Source organism: Hemicordylus capensis, chromosome 4, assembly GCF_027244095.1.
Source record: "Hemicordylus capensis ecotype Gifberg chromosome 4, rHemCap1.1.pri, whole genome shotgun sequence".
NCBI classification, from domain to species: domain Eukaryota; kingdom Metazoa; phylum Chordata; class Lepidosauria; order Squamata; family Cordylidae; genus Hemicordylus; species Hemicordylus capensis.
This window is the reverse complement of record NC_069660.1, coordinates 254,333,755-254,353,081: the sequence shown is the minus strand read 5'-3', so window position 1 is coordinate 254,353,081 and position 19,327 is coordinate 254,333,755. Positions and strand designations below refer to the sequence as shown.

At 43.3% G+C, this 19,327-nt stretch overlaps 1 protein-coding gene and 1 long non-coding RNA gene across 3 annotated transcripts in view; one reads left to right on the top strand and one right to left on the bottom strand.

Annotated features, from left to right (window-relative positions):
* LOC128324460 (uncharacterized) overlaps window positions 1-4,630 on the top strand; it is a 34,239-nt gene extending 29,609 nt beyond the window's left edge. Inside the window, exon 3 of the long non-coding RNA XR_008306866.1 lies at window positions 3,707-4,630. This is a non-coding gene — a long non-coding RNA (uncharacterized LOC128324460). The remainder of the gene's footprint in view (window positions 1-3,706) is intronic.
* SPIDR (scaffold protein involved in DNA repair) overlaps window positions 1-19,327 on the bottom strand; it is a 253,771-nt gene that overhangs the window by 194,996 nt on the left and 39,448 nt on the right. The gene's annotated exons all lie outside the window — the stretch shown is intronic.

Below are 19,327 nucleotides of genomic sequence, written 5' to 3'. Positions count from 1 at the left end.
CCCTTAAAGTACTACCCCCGCCGGTGCTGAAGACCATTCGTGCACATCCCTACTCCAACCCTCAGGAGCAGATTTTCTGTGGGGCAGAGAGGAGGAAAGGGGATATCAGTGGAAATAATCCGCTCCCTGTGCAAACGGGAATTTAATCCATTCACAATACAATCTAGAAAACAATGTCAAGTCAGTTATTAAACTGGTCTTTTTTCTTGCTGATTTAAATCAGCTTGATTTAAAATCAATCCATCCTGCCCTCTTACTCTTGATTAAGGAATCTAGAATAACTACACTCCTTCTGAATATACAATCACTAACACAAAACACAGAATTGCAGCTCTTCATATAAGCACTGATGAAAACAGCAGTAAAACTCACCCTCTCTCACCCATCTTTATTTATTTATTTATTACATTTATAGACCACCCCATCCAAAGGCTCTGGGCTGTACACAGCTAGTTTAAAAAGACATGAAACAAACACCACTACTTAAAACAATATAAAAACCATATTAAAACCATTCAAAACCATTCAAAACCAATTAAAACCCCTGCTAACTTGGCAAAGAGGCACCTTTTAATGTGGTGATTCTCTTTTATTTAGCAGGGGGAGAGTAACTGGCCCTATCCATCCCCAATGACTGTTGCTGGTGTCTATCTTATGTTTCTTTTTAAATTGTGAGCCCTTTGGGGACAGGGAGCCATCTTACTTATTTATTATTTCTCTGTGTAAACTGCCCTGAGCCATTTTTGGAAGGGTGGTATAGAAATTGACTTAATAATAAAGTACCACAAAACAATTAAAAAACCTTGGAAGGATGGGTCAAACAGGTTTTCAGGGCTCTCTTAAAGGCCAACTACCTGGTTGGAGTATAAAAAGTGCACCGAGTGACCAAATATAACGAAATCAAAATACGTTTCTTGAAAATAAGCTGGAGTTAAAAAGCCATTTGAAATTTTACTAATCGCATTGAAGGTGAAGCAGAGCCACCTTCTCCAGAAACATTCCTTTTATAACTCTAGAAATAAAAAAGTTAGCAAGTTTGAAATTCCATACTTCACAGTAGAGCTGACAGCCACTAAACTGAGAACCAAACATCCATAAAAGTTGGCTAAAATAAAAATCAACACAAATATGACATTTAACTAGACAACCACAGTTCCGAGGCATCTTGACACATACACATATTTGTCTGACTTCCATAATACCCTCTACATGGGAGCAGAAGAAAACGAACAAAATGGGCCTAAACCTTAACCTGAAATACATGCTGAAACTTTGAAGGCAAAGAAATAGAAAGAGAGACTATAATTTTTTCTGAAGTAATGGGAATAAGTTCTCCTTACTGGATCAGGGCCAGGGCTGCAATAACCTGACAATTATACAAATTTAATGGAGAAAGAAGAAGCCTGTGTTTCAGGGGAAAGGTCTATTTGCTTCATTTTTCTAATTGTAGCAGCCTTCTCTAGCCCCAAAGCACGCAAGTGCTAAAATCTGGATGTTTTTAATATAACATCAGACTGCAAGCTTTTAATAGAAGGAAACTTCACTCCCAAGGGAAGCTGAGACTTTTTTTTTTCTTTTTTAAGAAAAATGATAGGACCACAGATGAGGATACACACTTATCCTTTTGTATATTACCTGCTCCAATATTAACAAAACTTAAAGGAGTTCTAAGAATGTTGCATATTGGCACAGGAGTAGTGTGTTACTTTTCCTTATCATTATCCAACAGGTTTCTGCCGCAGTCACACCAATCTATTACAGCAGTGCTGACTGCATATCTGAGCTGGGTTACTTTAGCTTCTTCAGGACAGAACAATGGGAAACCTGCAGCTAGTTAAACTGGAGACCTCAGCAGGACCCCCCAAAAGTGGGGGGGGGGAGGTGTGCTATTGGCAGTGACAGCCCTATAATGCTACCTCCAAGTTTCTGAAAAGCTGTTGCCTGTACAGAACTAATGTGGCAATGAAAGTACCTTTAGCAGCAACCACAGAGCCCCAAGGAGTTTACTGAGTTCTGAAATATTAGATGCAACTGACTGCTTGATAGATGAAATTAAATCATGATATACAGAAAAGCAAAGAAACAATGGCCAAGAGGGGGAAACTTGTGTCTGGACTGAAAGACCTGCAGACTGCAGATTTTCATGACTCAATGTTCTTACATTCGCTATCCTTGCACAGAGAAAAACAGAAGCCATGAAAAGGAGTTCTAGCCTAGCCTTCTCCCTGACTTGCTAGTGTTCTATGTGTAGGAACTTTTCTTCATAGGAATGCATTCCATCATAAGAGTCTTCATCTGCAGTTGGGAGTATAGTCCAGGAACCAATTTACCACATGATCATGAAGAACAGCCCTTTCATCAAGGTACAAAGTTGCAAGAATATCAGGGAGAGTGCTACTTTGAATCCAAAAAAACATTCTAAAATCCAAATAACCATTCTAAGAGAATGAAACATTCTTTTAAAGCAGGCAAGGCTAGCAAATACATGAAAAAATAAACCAACTTTTATTAGCAGAAAAAGAACAATAAAAATTCCTTCTTCCCTTCCTCTCTACAGAAAAGAGGAAAACAAGGCAAATTCTCTTTCTTTTTGCTATGAAAACATAGCACAGGAAATCACTGAAACTCAGTGACACCTAGTGATGCACACCAAGTTGCTCAGACTTTACTCTCCCACATAGTTAAGATAAGGGAGCAAGCTCTGACAGGTAGTTGTTCAGGAGTGGGTGTTGAACCATGGGAACCTGGTACAACTCTGTTTCTCTCCCTTAAAAATGAAAACACTGAGTGAGCCAAGACCCAAAACTGATGCATAACCCCAAAAACAAGTTGGTAATGAAGCCAGATGAAACAGAACATTTCACTCAATTATCCACTTAATTCCCTTCTTTCTCGCAGGCAAGCACACACCCCCACAAAAAAAGTGGAACTGTTCCAGATACTTTATTAATGCATAATAAAACAAACAAAACTCCAGCAATAAAAGGGTGGCAAGGGATGATTTCCATTTGTGTTTTAAATATTGTTATTTTGGAGATAGTTTGGTGGCAGCCTGACTTTATATCTGACTCTGTTGTAACTAATGTCCTGTTGCTAGTTGTTTTATGGGCTTTTCAAACAGATTATTTTGCCAGTAGTTCCCAAATTCTTACTAACAGTGCAGTTACTGGAAGTAAGGAAGGGGGCAGGGATGCAATGCAATTTATGGGAGGCTTACAGGAAGGAAAGGCTATGCAAAGCAGAAGCAACAGCAGTCCCCTAAACAGGAAGATAGAGCAGGAAAACAAAGTTATATTTTTCACAATTACACAGTGCACCCTTGAGGAAGGATGCATCAAAGAGCAGACTTCTTAAAAAATGAAAACAAGTGTGGATTTATGCAGCCGTAGACACACTCTAAATAAGAAGAAAGCTTTGATTTGTTGATAGTAATTAACACCACATATAAACAGACTGGATCTATTTTTGACACAAGCAGAGATTGAACACTCAGTGGCAAAGAAAAGCAACATGCATACATTGCATTTATCTTAAAAATGGGGGAAAGCAAAAAAAGAAAGTTAAGCCATTTTGTTTGAACATAGTTGATATTCTAAAGCAAGCAGCTTAACCTTAACATTTCCTGAAAACGCTGTTTAATTAAAACACTAGTAAAGTCATTTCTGGTTTTTACTTAAAAACAATAAAGCCATGAGTTTCTTTACAGAATTTGCCATGACAGAGGCACATATCATGCGAAGACTGGACGGACATTCCTCACCCAGCAAGAGCCTACGCTGAAACTTATTTGAATGAACTTGACCCTCCTTGGCAGCAGGCCAATATGCAACGTCACTGAATGACTTAACAGAACACAGTGTTCTTGGCACAAGCACAAGAATGTGTTGAAAGCCATGCTGGAGAGAAGTATAACATTTCACATTAATAAAAATAAAGGGTAATAAAGAGATAGTAAACACAATGCCAGAAGTAGTTATCTGGATATAAGTGTTTGTTTGTTTTTAAACGGCTCTTTGTGCAAAGAAAATGTACAGACTTTGTTCCCTGAACTGAGCCCCATCTGACCCCACACTCAATCCCACCTCAAATAAAAGCCCACACCCATTCCCTGTGCTGCTTTCCCTCAGTGGTCTACCTGGAAAATTCCAATTCACCTTTTAGCTTAGGAAAGGGGAGTGACAGCCTGTTAAACTAACATCAATCCATGACTCACTTCCTTTCAAAACCTTAATGTAGATACTATACTGCAAGTGTTAGTGTTTCACGCAATTCTTCTGTACACGATAATCTCCTATGAAGTTATGTCATTCATAAATGGATTATGTTAACTCTGTCACAAGATTAAAAGCAAGCAAGAGGGACAGCCACAAAGTAAATTTAATTTACCATGAACTCAATGTACTTCCTTCATGTAAATAAGCCAGTGCCATCGTCTCCATTTCCTCGCTTGGGATTTCCCCACATTTTCTTCCCAGTGCCCTGTGCCAAGTTCTCCTTTCCCCTCCTCTATACACTCCACTCAATTTCTCTCTCCTATGACCTATTTCACCCTTCCCTGCTTCTTTACAAATGAGGGGTCAGACTTATTTTCCACTACACGAAAATACCTGAACACTACTAAAGAATTAAAGTTGTACATATATCAAAATAAGCAAATTTGAATAATATATGAAATATGAATGTATATTTTTAAAATTTGGATCAATTTCTCTATTTGGATTAAGAATTACAGAAGTGTGTATAAATCCAGAATTCAATAAACAATTTACAACACAACAAGCCCAAGTGTCACTGTAGTCTTAGCTCCCCCAAATGTGGGGCTGCATTTGTGCATAGTCTGGAAACTGCTACTGGTGCAAAATACAGTAGCCAGGTTGGTCTCCGGGGCAACTCAAAAATACCATATATCACTCTTATTTTTAAGAGAGTTACACTGGTTGCTGATATGGTTCTGGGCAAAATACAAAGTACTGGTTATTACCCATAAAGCTTCAAATGGCTTGGGTCTAGGATAATTAAGAGAATGCCTTCTTTGTCATGAGCCCTGCCTATGGAGTTTGTCTGGGAATGTCAGTCTATGGTTGTCACCAGCTCATCTGATGGTGATGCAGGGCCAGGCCTTTTCTGTAGTTGCCCTTTGGCTTTGGAACATGCTTCCTGTCAGAATAAGAGCTTTGCCAGCTCTGGTAGTTTTCAAGATATCTCTTAAGACACACCTATTCAAATAAGCTTTTAGTTAAATTTGTGAAACTGTTTTAAACATAAAATAGATTCCGCAGCTCCCTCACATCAACCAAAAATGTACAATACAACATCTTTATTTGATCATAAAAGCAGCGTTTACTTGACACCAAAATACTGTATTGACATTCTGGCCCCAATCAATTTAGAGGGGCAAAACAGGTGGCAGAATATCTTTTAAATGTATGCAAGTTTTACAGTTACACAGAATTCTTCAGAGTTTTACATAAATACAACTCTACCCACAAAACAGAAGCAACAATTAGAAAGTACCACCAAATCACATGTCGTCTCACCTAGTCCTTCATTGGCAGGATGCACAATGCTGGCTTAACCTCCACTCTAGCCTTGTCCACAGCATACTGGAACATCATCATGCTTAAGCAGACATGTTTACAAGGCTGGACTGGGGGCACTGAGAGGGCAGTGAAATATATGTGGGGAGGGCGCCAGGTTTTGAGCAGAATAGGTAATTAAGGGTGGGAGTTGGGGCGCAGGAGCGCTGTGAGGGTAGGGCACACCGGGAATATGCCCTGTTGCCCTGTGGGCCAGTCCAAGCCTGCATGTTTACCTCATAATATAAAATGGTTGCCATTTGCCTCTCATTTTTGGTGTGCAGCCTTAGCTTCTCTATATAGTCAAATGTCACCACAGTTAACAGCAGCAGAGCTTGAGAAGAAAATTGTATGAGCTATATTGTGTAGCGCTGCTTAGAGGCTCAGCAAGCACAGAGTTGCTAAGAGGTGGTTCCATCAAGAGCTGCCGCCTCAACCACGACCACCACCCTTCATTGTATTTAGTTGAAAGAAAAATGCACGATGTGCCATGATGAGAGGCCAGCTAGGCACCCTATCTACAAGCAAATCTGTGGGAATGGAAATTCATTCGAGGGTATCTGTATGAGTGTGAGTTTGTATGGGTGGATTTGAATGGAGACAATTGAAATCCAAGTCAGAACTGCAGCTTACATCCCCTCCCTGATGTAAAAAAGGTGATGTGATAGTATAAGACAAATGAATATATGATCCTTCAACTCAATCAACCACCACTCCTTCTGCTCCCGCTACTTAGCATTACCAGTTCCTTCTTGTCAAATATTAAAGGGCTGCTGATATTTAAAATTAAAAACAGATAGAGCCAGCTAGATGGGGTCCATAGTTTGGCTTGCTTTTACACAGCTGAGGCATGTAGATTGGCTCAGCTATGGTTTAACACAGTTGAAGCCTTCCCCAGTCCAAGTGGTAAGGAACGTCTTGCTTTCCGACCGACATTAGTTGGGAGGAGAACAGAGACAGTCAAGCAAAGCCTCCATGGTCACGCTCCGTGGTATACACAGTGCACAACACAGAACCTGCAGGTGTTGTGCTCCCTCCACCAGTGCTGAAAGGCTATTACCTATCTGGATGGTGGGGGTGGGGAGTAGATCATGCTTAGCCTCCACAACAGAGTTTCCTGCTCAATATTGAACAGCATTATGGCAGGTGAGTGGATGGCTCTCAGAGAATGGCAGAGAAAGCTTATCACCTAAATGTTTGCCCAAGATAAACTGTTACTTGCAAATTACAATGCTGGCTTAATTATCCTATGTTTCTATAAATGACCAGTGTAAGGGAGAAGATATAGCAGGCGGGAGCTAGTGTTATTGAGGATGGAAGCTGAAAGAACGAAATCTCACAAGATACAGACTCCCTCATAAAACTGAAGCTTCTTGTTTAGTGGTTCAGTACTCTTTGCTGATATTAAATAGCTTGAGGAAGTTAAATAAAAGATCTTGGACATAATATACTATCAGCCAGATCTAAAGGGTGGAGAACATGACCCAAAAATACAGACACCATGGTATGAGGAAAATATCCAGTTGTGTGGGAAAGATAAATTTTATTGTCTTGAGCAAACAGCTACAACTGCCCCCCCAAAACAAAAGTGCAGATTACTTCAACAGTAGGTTCAGAAATCCTCTTTTGATATTACTAGCAATATCAAAGCATTTCCAGCCAAGTCCAAAGAATTCTGAAAGTTTGCTTGAGAACCAGATCTACAAGTTTGTGAGGTTTCTAGAGCCACTCCCTGTTGGTAAATGGAAAAACATAGGAGACTGCCATCAGCTCTAAGGAGGGCAGAGTTGAAAGGAGGAGGATGTGACACACTTACCACAATCATGCAGGCAACTATCCCAGAACAGCAGCCTGCTTACCTGAAAACATTCTTCCAGTGGTTTTCTGTGCATTTACATGGGAACTTCCCAGTATGTGCAGAGTCACTGGGAACCTTCCCAAACTTTACCTCAGTCCTTTTTTTTGGTGCAAGCCCCATTCCTAAGACATCCCCTAGTGGATGTGGTTCACACCTTTTTGCTCGGTTTGAGGGGTCGCTACAACATAGCTAGAAAGAAACTACAGTGGGGAGGATGGGTAGGTATGTGAATGCATAGAAGACCACTCCAAGAACAACAGTTACAGGGCTTGTTAAGTCAAAAAGGCAAGTCTCACATAGATACATTCTTAGGTGGAGAAGATACATGCTCAACAGGCCTTTGAAAAAGCACTTCACTGTAAGATCCAAAAAAGGGACCAACTGATAGATGGCATCCATATTCTCTAAAATGAGAACCAATGTGGTGTAGTGGTTTGATTAGGATCGGGGGGCATCCACGTTCAAATCCTCATTCAGCCATTAATCTCACTGGGTGACTCTGAGCCTGTCACTTATCTTTCAGCCTAATGTACCTCACAGGGCTATTGCGAATTTAAACATAACCATCTACACTGTTCTGGGCTGATATGACTGGGATAGAAATGTAGAAATAAATAAATTGTGGGAGGTGTGCTTTGATAGCAGTCAAGCAGCCCTAAGGAGAAGCTAGGCCAAGGCCCAGTCCAAATCTGCATAGGTCAAGAAGACACAGAAGAAGAATATTTAACAGTGCTAGATAGAGTACAACACCATGTTGTAGAGCAAAAGCAAGGAACATTTCCATTTGTCTCTTAGGTTCTCATATAGGAAGGCTTCCTGGAAGTCATGATGATCTTAAGGAGCTCCATGTCTAATGATAACTCAGCTTTGTTTTCCCGGGCGTGAACTGTAGTGTGGATACATCTGGGTAGAGGATGCAGCTGCTGTCCATGGAAAAGAGCCAAACAGAGTAAAAAATGGAATAGACTGGAAAGTGAAGATAAATAAAGTGAAGATAGGTGTGTTGTAATAGTGAGAAACAGGGCTAGCAAGGCCACCAATGTGTCCGAAGAACGTAGTTCACTTTGTCCCATCTGATCTTCCAAAGAATTCAGGAGAGCAATATGAAGGGTGGAAAGAGATATGCAAGACCATGCCCTCATTACTGGAGAAACTTGTCCTCTATAGAGCTTTGGTAGTGAGCTGCTCAGCTACAAAACTGCTTGCATTTTCTCTGGTGGCAAACAGATTGATCTATGAGGTACCCCACAGACTGAGAGCCCTTTCCAATGCTTGTGGGTTCACTTTCTATTTGCAAGTAGATCCGGCCCTTCTGATAGCATCAACAAGCAGGTTGTGAGTTCTTGGAACATACAGTCCAGTCAGATTTATGGAATGAATGCAACTATTCCAAATGTCAACAGCACGAGGAAAAAGGGAAGCAGTCCCTCCTTGATAATTTATACACAATTTTGCTATCCTTTATTTAGTCAGGAAAAGAATGTTTTCCTTGTGGAGGAGTGGGGAAAAGGCCTTGAAGGCTGGCAGGAGTTTGAGGTAGTTGATGTGACAAAGAGATTCTGTTGTGCACCACCAGCGTGGTGTAGTGGTTAGAGTGCTGGACTAGGACCAGGGAGACCAGAGTTCAAATCCCCATTCAGCTATGAAACTAGCTGGGTGACTCTGGGCCAGTCACTTCTCTCTCAGCCTAACCTACTTCACAGGGTTGTTGTGAGAAGAAACTCAAGTATGTAGTACACCACTCTGGGCTCATTGGAGGAAGAGCGGGATAGAAATGAAATGAAATGAAATAAATAAATAAATAAATAAATAAATAATCTCCTGTCATGTGGCTTTTGCAACATGCTCCCCAGTCTGTGAGGGAGGCATCAGTTGTAGATGTGAGAACGGGATGGGGAGGATCGACTGGTCCCTTTCATTAAGTTTCATGAACCAAAGCAAATCATGTTAAAAAAATGTGGAAGTCTGAACTGAGTTGTTTGGGGGTGAATAGTATGGCGGGAGAAGTTAAAAAAACCACCGTTACATGGTGGTTTGTGTTTGTTTGTTAATTTCTCCCGCCCTACTATTCACCCCCAATCAACTCAGTTCAGACTTCCACATTTTGAAACTCTAGGAGAACACCAGTGTGTAAGAGTGAGATGTAATCCTCAAGGTTCACTTTCACATTTGACAACTACCAGTAAAGGAGTTTAACAAGGGTGCATTTGGGCACCCAACCTGCACATAAATACCTTAGCCAATAATCTAACAGATCCAGGGTTACACCCTCCAAATATTATGGGGATAGACTTCCCAATCTTGCTGTTTGCGGATGACGCTGCTATCATCTCAGGAACTCTAGTAGGTCTTAGGAGAGCTCTTAGGCTCCTGGCCAATTATTGTAAGGATAACCATTTGGTAATTAATTTTCAGAAATCTAAAGTGATGGCTTTTGCTAAAAGGTCTAAGAGACTTAATTGGTACATAGATGGTAATTGGATAGAATAGGTCAACGGCTTTAAATATTTTAGTGCAATTTTTTTTGCCACTGGGTCATGGAAGGCCCATATGGACTATGTTTCCCAACAGGCACAAAAGGAGTACATCAGCAATATTAAGATTTTTTCACTGCAAAGGTAGAGGGGTTATCCCTGCAGTGCTAAAGCTGTTTAACATTTGGGGACCCCAGATGGATCACCAATATAGCACTAAGGTTGGAAATGGACCTACAGAGGGTGGAAATGAAAGCATGGATTTGGGGGCCGATCCCCCTTGTGCTGGCTGACAGGTTTCAGTCCTCCTGGACACAAGCACTTTTGGGTAAACTTTCATCATTTGGCCTCTCTGTAGAATACCTGTCACTATACAGTCAAGCCAAGGAGATCCTCAAAAAGAGGATCTTCGACACTGAGCACCAAAATGACAAGTTCTCTTTTGGAGACTATAAGAAGGCACCTTGGTGATTTCAGCTGGCAACCCACCAGTTATCTATTGTCATTTTCTCTACCTAATGACTTGGTTTGCTTGCATCTCTGGTTAATGGTTGTAATAAAGTCATTCATTCACCTTTGCATGAATTAAATTTGAAGCGAGCAAATAGAATTGCAGCTATGGCAGATGTCATTAGACCCAAAAACTATTGGAAGACTAAGGCTGGTTGGAGAGGCTTTTGAATAATGCAGTATGCCAGAGGAGTGATGCTGTAGATCCTTGTATCAGGAAGGAATCCTGCTCCACAGGCTAAATTGAACAAGGTTACTATGAACTTAATGGACCTTGTGGAAGTTAGACAGGATTTGTTAAAACTGTCTTGAAGCCTGAGGTGGGCTAACAACTGAAGGATGAACATAATGTGATTTAGTAACTGAATTCTGGACATGGCTGCTATAAACCAATTGTTCAGGTATAGAAACATTTGGATACTTTGGTATTGTAAGTATGCAAGCACCACCATAAAGACATGGGGAGAAGGAGCAAGGCCAAAACAGAAGTTCTTAGTACTGACAGCTGTGGAATCCAAACTGAAACCAAAAGGTATTTGTGATGCTGGGGAAGGAACAAGATGTGGAAATATGCATCTCTAAGAATGATGGATGCAAACCACTGTTAATTGGAAAAAGGGTATGAGTTGGATGGTGATCATCCTGAAGTGGCAATAATGGATGAACTTGTTGAGGCAGTGGAGGTCCATAATAGGGCACGTCCTTCTCCAGGATCATAAAGTATTTAGAGAAGCAGTCAACTTGAGCATTCCCTTGAACATGCCCAACTTGAGCATTCCCTTGAACATGCTGCTTAGCAAGCAGCAACTGGACTTTTGTAAAAGAGGTTGAGTAGAAGCTGTGGTCCTGATCCTGGAGAGGAGCAAAAGTCAGATATTTGAGTCAGATATTTTCTCTAACAAAGCTAAATACAAAGAAAGTAGGATCAGTGCCTTACTAGCCAAACAGTGGAGAATTCACAAAGAGAAGTAATGCTCTTTAGAAGGCTAGTCCTGAATCCTGATGTCCAGGAACCTGATATCCTGCATGCTCTTGGGAGCTTGGCTTCATAAGCAAACAACCTTGAATCAATCTAGTGCTAAAGAGCAGATCTGGATCAGGAACGAGTTATGCAATATCCTGGTGATCTGGATAGAGATGTAGAGTATTTGGGGTAACTGGAAGAGTATTGGGAATAATGCTTGGTATCAAGAAGCACAGCGAAGGAGACTCCATAGCGGAGGTAATGTTTTTTTGCTTGAGAGAACACTCCTATTGTTGTGAAGGCAACGTCCCTTTTTTGTTTGTTTTAGCTATCAAAATTTGACAACAGTTGTTCTGAAGCCAATTGAGCGGTATCTGTTTCAACAATGATAGAGATTGTAATGCCATTGAGCTCAATAGCATCTGAACCAATGCTGAAAAATGAGACTGTACAAGTTCAATTGTCAACTGTATAGCTGCTGACATCATCTGGGAAGCCAAGACACTAGAACAGTCCAAGTAACAGCCTCTTTGGCTACTTATAATCGAGTTGGCCAAAAGGATCATTCTCTTAAAGGAGGGCTCTCATATGAGAGGAGCAATTTTGCCTGGCTTGTTTAGTAACCTTGAAACAGTGTGCACAGATGACCACAGAGCGATACTTTCCCAGGTACAAAAAGTACTGTTTACAGCGATCTGATGTGGGCAACTTGGCTCCACAGGCAATACACTTTTTAAAGGTTAATTTCATGGCCATAATCTTATAGCTAGAAATGGAAGAGAGACAACAAGTGGGTGCAGGGATCATGAAGGAAACAAAACCTCAAATCAGATATAACCAGAACAATAGAAAATTAAACAAAAAATAGCAAGGGCAAGCAATAACTTTTTTTCTTTTCTTTTAAAGAGCAGAGGGGAACTGCTGATGAGCAAGAAGAGTGTCTCAACAAAGCTATCACTGTGGCAGTCAACAAGTCACAAACCATGTCCACTAAGGGGTGTCTTGGGGCAAGGCTCATGTCAAAAGAGGAATATGAATACGATGAATATTTATGTAATGCTTTTCAACAAAAGTTCCCAAAGCGATATAATAAATATAAATAAAGTGGCTCCCTGTCCCCAAAGGGCTCACAATTTAAAAAAGAAAAACGTTAGACACCAGCAACAGCCACTGGAGGGATGCTATGTTGGGGGTCAATAGGGCCAGTTGCTCTCCTCCTGCTAAATAAAGAGAACCACCACTTTAAAAAGATGCCTCTTGGCTCAGTTAGCAGGGGACCAAGATAAACCTCTAGAAGGTTCTTGATGGCTCTGCACAAGCGCACAAGTTCCAGTCAGTAAGAATGCACAGAAGACGACTCAAAGAATCAGAGGTAAGGAGCCTGCTCTTTTGGAAGTTTTTGGTGAGGGCTCCCATTGTGCTTTCACAGTTCCTTGAAGCATGCATGATTTGTGAGTTGGAATATCAGTCAATGTTAATTAACAAAATTGCTAAACTTTGTTACTTTATATCATTTGTTACATGACTGTTCTTTTGTAAGATACAGGAGAACCTTGTTACACACAGGGATTCCATTCCTTGCCTACTACCACGAGTTATGAAACCACAAGTAACAAGGTATTCTTCCTATGGGGAAAGAGTGATTCGGTTCCAGAATGCACAAAAGTGTTGTAAAAATGCCAAAACGCCAGCAAAAAAACCTACCGTAGTGTGCTCCACGGGGGCTCCTAGTGCCCAGCAATACCCTCCCCCCAGACCACGAAATGCAACCCCCACTGGAAATATTTGTTTGAAAATGCTTGTTTTTCTCAAAGAAATGAGCCATAAAATGGATCCTGGGGACAAAATGGAGATGGAAGTGACCTCAGCAGTCACTTCTGGGCCTCTAGGAACCACAGATGCATGGGTTTTAACCCTTTAGTATCTGTGGATACTGAAATTGGGTGTCAATTAAGGATGTGCACAAACCGGTTCGGCAGTCCTTTTACGGCCCACCAAACCAGTTCGGAGGACTGGCATTTGGACGGTTCAGCGGCAGGGGTTACCTTTAAGGAGCAGGGAGAGTGCCCTTACCCCCCACCAACACACACACGCCACTTCCAGTATGACACTGACCGGAGCTGCAAGGAAGTACACAGCAGCCGCACAACAGCGGTTTTGGCGCCAGCGCCAGTGGGTCAGTAACACAAAATAAAGATTAATTCTTTTTAAAAGGGGGTTCAAGGAATAATTAACACTATTTTGGAGGAAATGTCAACTCTTTTTTAGTTCTAACACCAACATTGGCTTTTATATGTGCTTTAAATGTTGCATCTGCTACAAAACTATGATAAAGTGCTGTGCTGCCCAAATAACTCATCCCTTCATTTAAAATGATCGCACAGTTTGAATGTATCAGGTGTGAAGAAGAACTGAGTGCAAAGGCATGAATTGGGTGAGTCATTTAATAGGGTCATGTCACCTCTCTCCAACTCACTCTCCCACACAGAATAGTGAACTGCATAACTAATACATCCTATTTTTCTGACCCATAAGCATGCGAGGGGTGGGGGAGACAGTCATGAAGTGTGCCTTAAAGCAATGATGCCAGCATTAATCACAGTGTCACTAATCAGCACATTAGCAGACAACACACTTCCACTTCTGGCGACACTTCCTATACTTGAAGTAAATTTGGTCATTAAAAGCAACTTCATGACCTCAACTGAACATGCAGTTCAAAAGGTACTAAGATTTACAAATTTCAGTTAATTAAGTTGACCTGCTAAAAGGAACTAAGCCAACACCATACACTGCAATTCATTCTGGCAATACATATTCTTCACAGTCCCTCCTTCAAGCCGTTTACTGCATTGGGAGTCACAGATACAACCTGTAAGGTAGACTGTGGCAGCTCCGTCAGAAACGTGAGCTGCAAGAAAAGACTTAAACCACCACTGGTTGTGGGGATACATATGATTGCATGCTCACAAGCCAAGGTGGGGGTTGGCATTAGATAGCTACAACACTCATATTATCTCTTGTCCAATTTCCTGCAAATCCCAACTTGCCTTTTTCAGTTCCTAACCCAGTGCCTCGTCAAATCAGTGACCCAGCTGTTACAATCAGAACAGTGTGAGCAATAGTTGTCTAATTCACAATGTATTCCATGAACACATTGATTTCTTAGCAGAAAATAAAATTACTTTTTTAAATTTTAGTGCAGAACAGTGACTTAATCAGCAAAGCAGTCTTTTCCACTTGAATGTGCAAAACAGACAGACAGACCCACCCCTCTGAAGCAGAGTCTCACTCTTATTTCAATGCAATATAAATACACAAGTAGAAATGGTTAATATTTCGATCTAAATTGGTCTTCATAGATGTATCAACATTTATAATCAAAGTGTTAGGAAAAGGTGATGACAAGATTAAAAGGAAATGTAAAATCTCAAGGACCACAACTTCAGTCAGAGCAGGTTTTCTGGTTTGCTCCCACCAGCAAAAAGGGAATTCACACCTAAAAGGGAATTTGCAGTTCACCCAAGAAAGAACACAGAGCGAGGAGAATGACAACCAAGTAGTTCTTTAACAATGGAATATTGATTAGTTCACTTCCATTATAGGTTTTGAGGATTAGTCAAATCCTCTTAGGTGAACACCATTCTTTCATAATTTTAACAGTTTTATTGAAAGCTAGTTGGTTGCGAGACTGTGCCCCTCAAAGAGAGTTTGCAAACATATTTCTCATTTTGAATGCCCCTTTTCTTGGATGCAAAAAATGAGAAAGTTGGTCATACTTTCAGCACCTTTCAAAACTACTACTCATTGGGCTCTGAGGATTTGTAAGTCTTCAAGCTTATACCGAGAAGATACTCTAGAACAGGGATGTCAAACTGTGGCCCTCCAGCTGTTTTTGGACTACAACTCCCATAATCCCCAGCCACAGTGGCCAATAGCCAGGGATGATGGGAGTTGTAGGCCAACATCTGCAGAAGGGCCACAGTTTGACATCCCTGCTCTAGAACGGCAGGTTGCTTACCTGTAACTTGGATTCTTCTAGTGGTCATCTGTGCTCTTACACAAATGGGCTTTGCGCCTGCACAGAGATCACATTGGAGCTTCCAAGCTAGAGTTTTAACTTTTGGCAGTAACCCCGCCCCCTTGGTATACAGGCGGCTGCGCGGGCTTCCCTCTCCAGTCTTACGAGTCCACAATCTGAAAGAGACAAGCAGAAGAGACATGAGAAGAGGGGAGGATGGGTGGGCGTGTAAGAGCACAGATGACCACTAGAAGAACCCAAGTTACAGGTAAGCAACCTGTCATTCTTCGACGTGGTCTCTGTGCTTTACACAAATGGGCGCATAGCAAGCTGCACCTGTGCCATGCTCACCTGGAGGCGGGATCAGGTGAAGATAGATTGTAGCATCGCCCTGCCAAACGCCGTATCTTTTCTGGCTTGGACATCTAGGGCGTAGTGTTGTATGAATGAGTGCTTTGACACCCACGTAGCCACCTAGCAGATGACATCCAGCGGAATAGACTTGTCAGAGGCAGTGGACGCCGCAACAGCTCTCATTGAATGTGCCTTAACAGAGAGCGATAGAGGCGTCTTGGCAATCTGGTATGCTAGGGAGATGGTGCGGACCACCCATCTGGATATGGTCTGTGCAGAGGCCTGCTTGCCTCTGTTAGGTCCAGAGTGGAGTACGAAGAGGGAATTGGAGGTTCGAAGGGTGGAGGTGTGGTCGATGTAGAAGGCGAGCGCCCTACAAATGTCCAGAGTATGGAGACGTCGTTTGGCGGCAGCCAAAGGCTCAGCAAAGAATGCGGGTAAGGAGATCTGGTTGGGAATAGTGAAAAGATGTGACTACCTTCGGAAGGAAGGCAATGTCCAGCCGAAGGACGGCTTTTTCCTTGTGGAAGGTCAAGTATGGAGGGTCAACTAAGATGTTGTGATTGTTGGCGTGAGCACCCCAACCATCCATGGATGCATCCGTGGTGAGTAGGAAAGCAGGACGTGGAGGGTGGAAGCGGGAGCCGACGGTGAGGTTGATCGGGTCCGCCCACCACAGGAGGGAGTGCAGAACCCGAGGCGGGAGCATTAAGGTGGTAGCAAGGGAGTCCTCGTGTGGTGAGAACACTGAAAGGAACCAGTGCTGTAGAGTCCTGGCCCCTAGCCTGGCATGAGGGAGGACATGGGTGGTGGAAGCCATATATCCTAACAGGCATTGAACTGTTTGTGCTGACTGGGTAGGGTGGCAGAGTAGGTGGGCTGACAAATCCAAGGTGGCCTGGGTTCTGCGCTGAGGCAAGAAGATTTGGACTGAACGGAGTCGAAGAGGATTCCCAGAAATTCTATCATTCTGGAAGGGGTAAGCTTTGATTTCTCGTAGTTCACCTGGAGGCCCAGGTTGGAGAGGAGGGCAATGATTGTGTGGAGGTCTCTGAGAAGGGATTGTGGGTTGTAGGCAACCACGAGCCAATCATCAAGGCATGGAAAAATCTGGATATTTTGTTGTTGCAGGGCCGCCGCCACTGGGGCCATGCATTTGGTGAACACCCGGGGCGCGGATGCCAGTCCAAACTGAAGGGCGTGGAATTGGTCAGTGTTGTTTGCTATTTGAAAGCGGAGGAAACGACGGTGCTGAGGTCTGATGGTGATGTGATAATATGCATCCTTGAGGTCGATGGAAACAAACCACTGGTTCATTTGTAGGAGGGAGATGATGGTAGGAATCGTGACCATACGAAACCTGCGGTAGGTGATGTAGGAGTTGAGTTCCCAGAGATCCAGGATGAGGCGAAGAGAGCTGTCTGGCTTGGGAACAGTGAAGTATCGGGAGTGGAGACCCAGGGATTGAGAATTGTGAACCAGTTCTATTGTGGATTTGGAGAGTAGAGAGTCGACCTCTTCCAGGAGAGTCGGGGTAGGTGGAGTGGGTAACGGGGGGTTGTACAGAGGGGTGGATGCAAATTCTATAGCATAACTGACCCTCACTATGGTCAGGGCCCAGGAGTCCATGGTCATATTCTCCCAAGTGGAAATGAAGGGCGAGAGCCTGGTGCCCCAGCAGGGGGAAGGGTGCAAGTCACTGTCCTTTGGCTGAGGGCTGGTACCCTTTGGAGCACCACTGCATCTTGGATCCGGTGAAGTTGGAGCGCTTTCTGTAAGGCTGGTATCTGTTGGAGCTAAAGGACTTGTCCTGGGGTTGATAGTATTGCTGTTTAGAAGAATATGGTTGTCATTGCCTTTTTTGTGGTTTATAATGGTGGATTGTGGAATGTTGAAGACCCATGGAGCGGGCTGTGTTACGCAGTTTCTGCACTTTTTGAAGAGTGCTTTCTCTCTGAATAGAGAGGAGCCATCAAAGGGAAGATCTTCCACTCTGGATCTAGCATCGGGTGTGAGACCGGAAGACCTGAGCCAGGCATAGCGACGGAGGGCGACGGAAGTTGCCATTACTTTAGCGGCTCCCTCTGTGGAGTGGCGAATTGCATGAAGTTCCTGCTTAGAGACCTGCGTGGCCTCTCGGAGAAAGACCTTGGCCGGGCCCTGCTGTTCCTCAGGGAGGTGGTCCAAGAAGGGGGCAATATGGTCCCAAAGAAAGGACTGGTATTTGGCATAGTATGCCTGGTAGTTTGTAATTCTTGTCAATAAAGTAGCAATGGAGTATAAGCGCCTTCCAAACGCGTCTAGTTTCTTTCCCTCTTTGTCAGGTGGGGTAGAGGAGGAATATCCCCTGAATTTAGAGAGGGAAGATTCACCCACAATCGAATCCGTAGATGGATGTTGCTTCAGAAAGGAATCATCTTGATCTGCGGAAGCATGAACCTTGTAAAAGGAGTCAAGCCGTTTAGATGTTTGTGGAAGAGAGGAAGGCTTGATCCAAGAGGTCTTGGCCATTTTGAGAATAGATGGGTTTAACGGTAGCGATACCGAAGGATGGGCATCATCCTTGATTAATTGAAAAAGGGGGTCAGGTTCAGATTTGTCCCCTTGAGAAAGCTGGACTCCCAATGAAGCTGCCATACATAAGACAAAGTCTGTATAAATACGGAAATCCTCTGATGGGGAGCTGGGCCTAGGGTCCAGCAATAAAGAGGGAGGCAAAGAGCACAAAGATATCCTATCGGATAGAAAGGATTCTGGGCCTTCTTCATCAGAGGATGAATCCGAAGAGTTGGTCGATACCAGGGGTCAGAGCGGTTGAATCCGGAGCCGAGTCGGTTTGGAGTCGGGGGCAATAGTAGCCATAGCTGCCTGTACAGGCGAATTTCTGGGTGGAAGCCGTGGAGGTAGAAGAGATGTAGTCCGGGGTGGAGGAGGAGGCGGCAGCGTTGCCGGTACTGAAGGTGGATTTGGAATCGGGGCTGGAGTCGAGTAAGCCGGTATAGAAGGGCAAGGAGAGGCAGAACGTTGAAGGGGCAGCTCCGCGGCAATTGGCGAACTTCTTGATGCGTGTAGAAGTAGTCCGCTTCTTCTTCAACTTGTCTGGCGTAGGGCTCATCCAGAGCAGCTTCCAAGTCTTGGTTGGCCCAGTGGCATGGTTGCTCCGGAGGGAGCTCCTCAGGCTCAGAGTTATGCTCAGACTCATACACGGGATAATGTGGGCTAGAGCCGTAGGTGACCTTGGTATCAAGGACAGTTTCAGTATGTAGAGCTCGGGGTCGACGTTCGGTATCGTGCGTCGACTTCTGCTTCTTTGTTGGTGGTTCAGAAGGAGTGCGACGGTCCTTTTTCTTTTTGGCCAGCTGGACGGAACGCAGTTCAATCAATGCCGCCGTCGAGATATACACTGCTACCGAACTCCTCAGTATCGACATCGAAGCCCGAGCCACAGGATCGAAGGGTATATTCACCTCAGGGGTAGTCACCGAGACTCCCGGAGGGGATGAAATGGGCTATAAGCTGCAGGAGAGGTATTGGACAAAGCCTGCATGGTGGACAGTTTGTCTGAGCCCG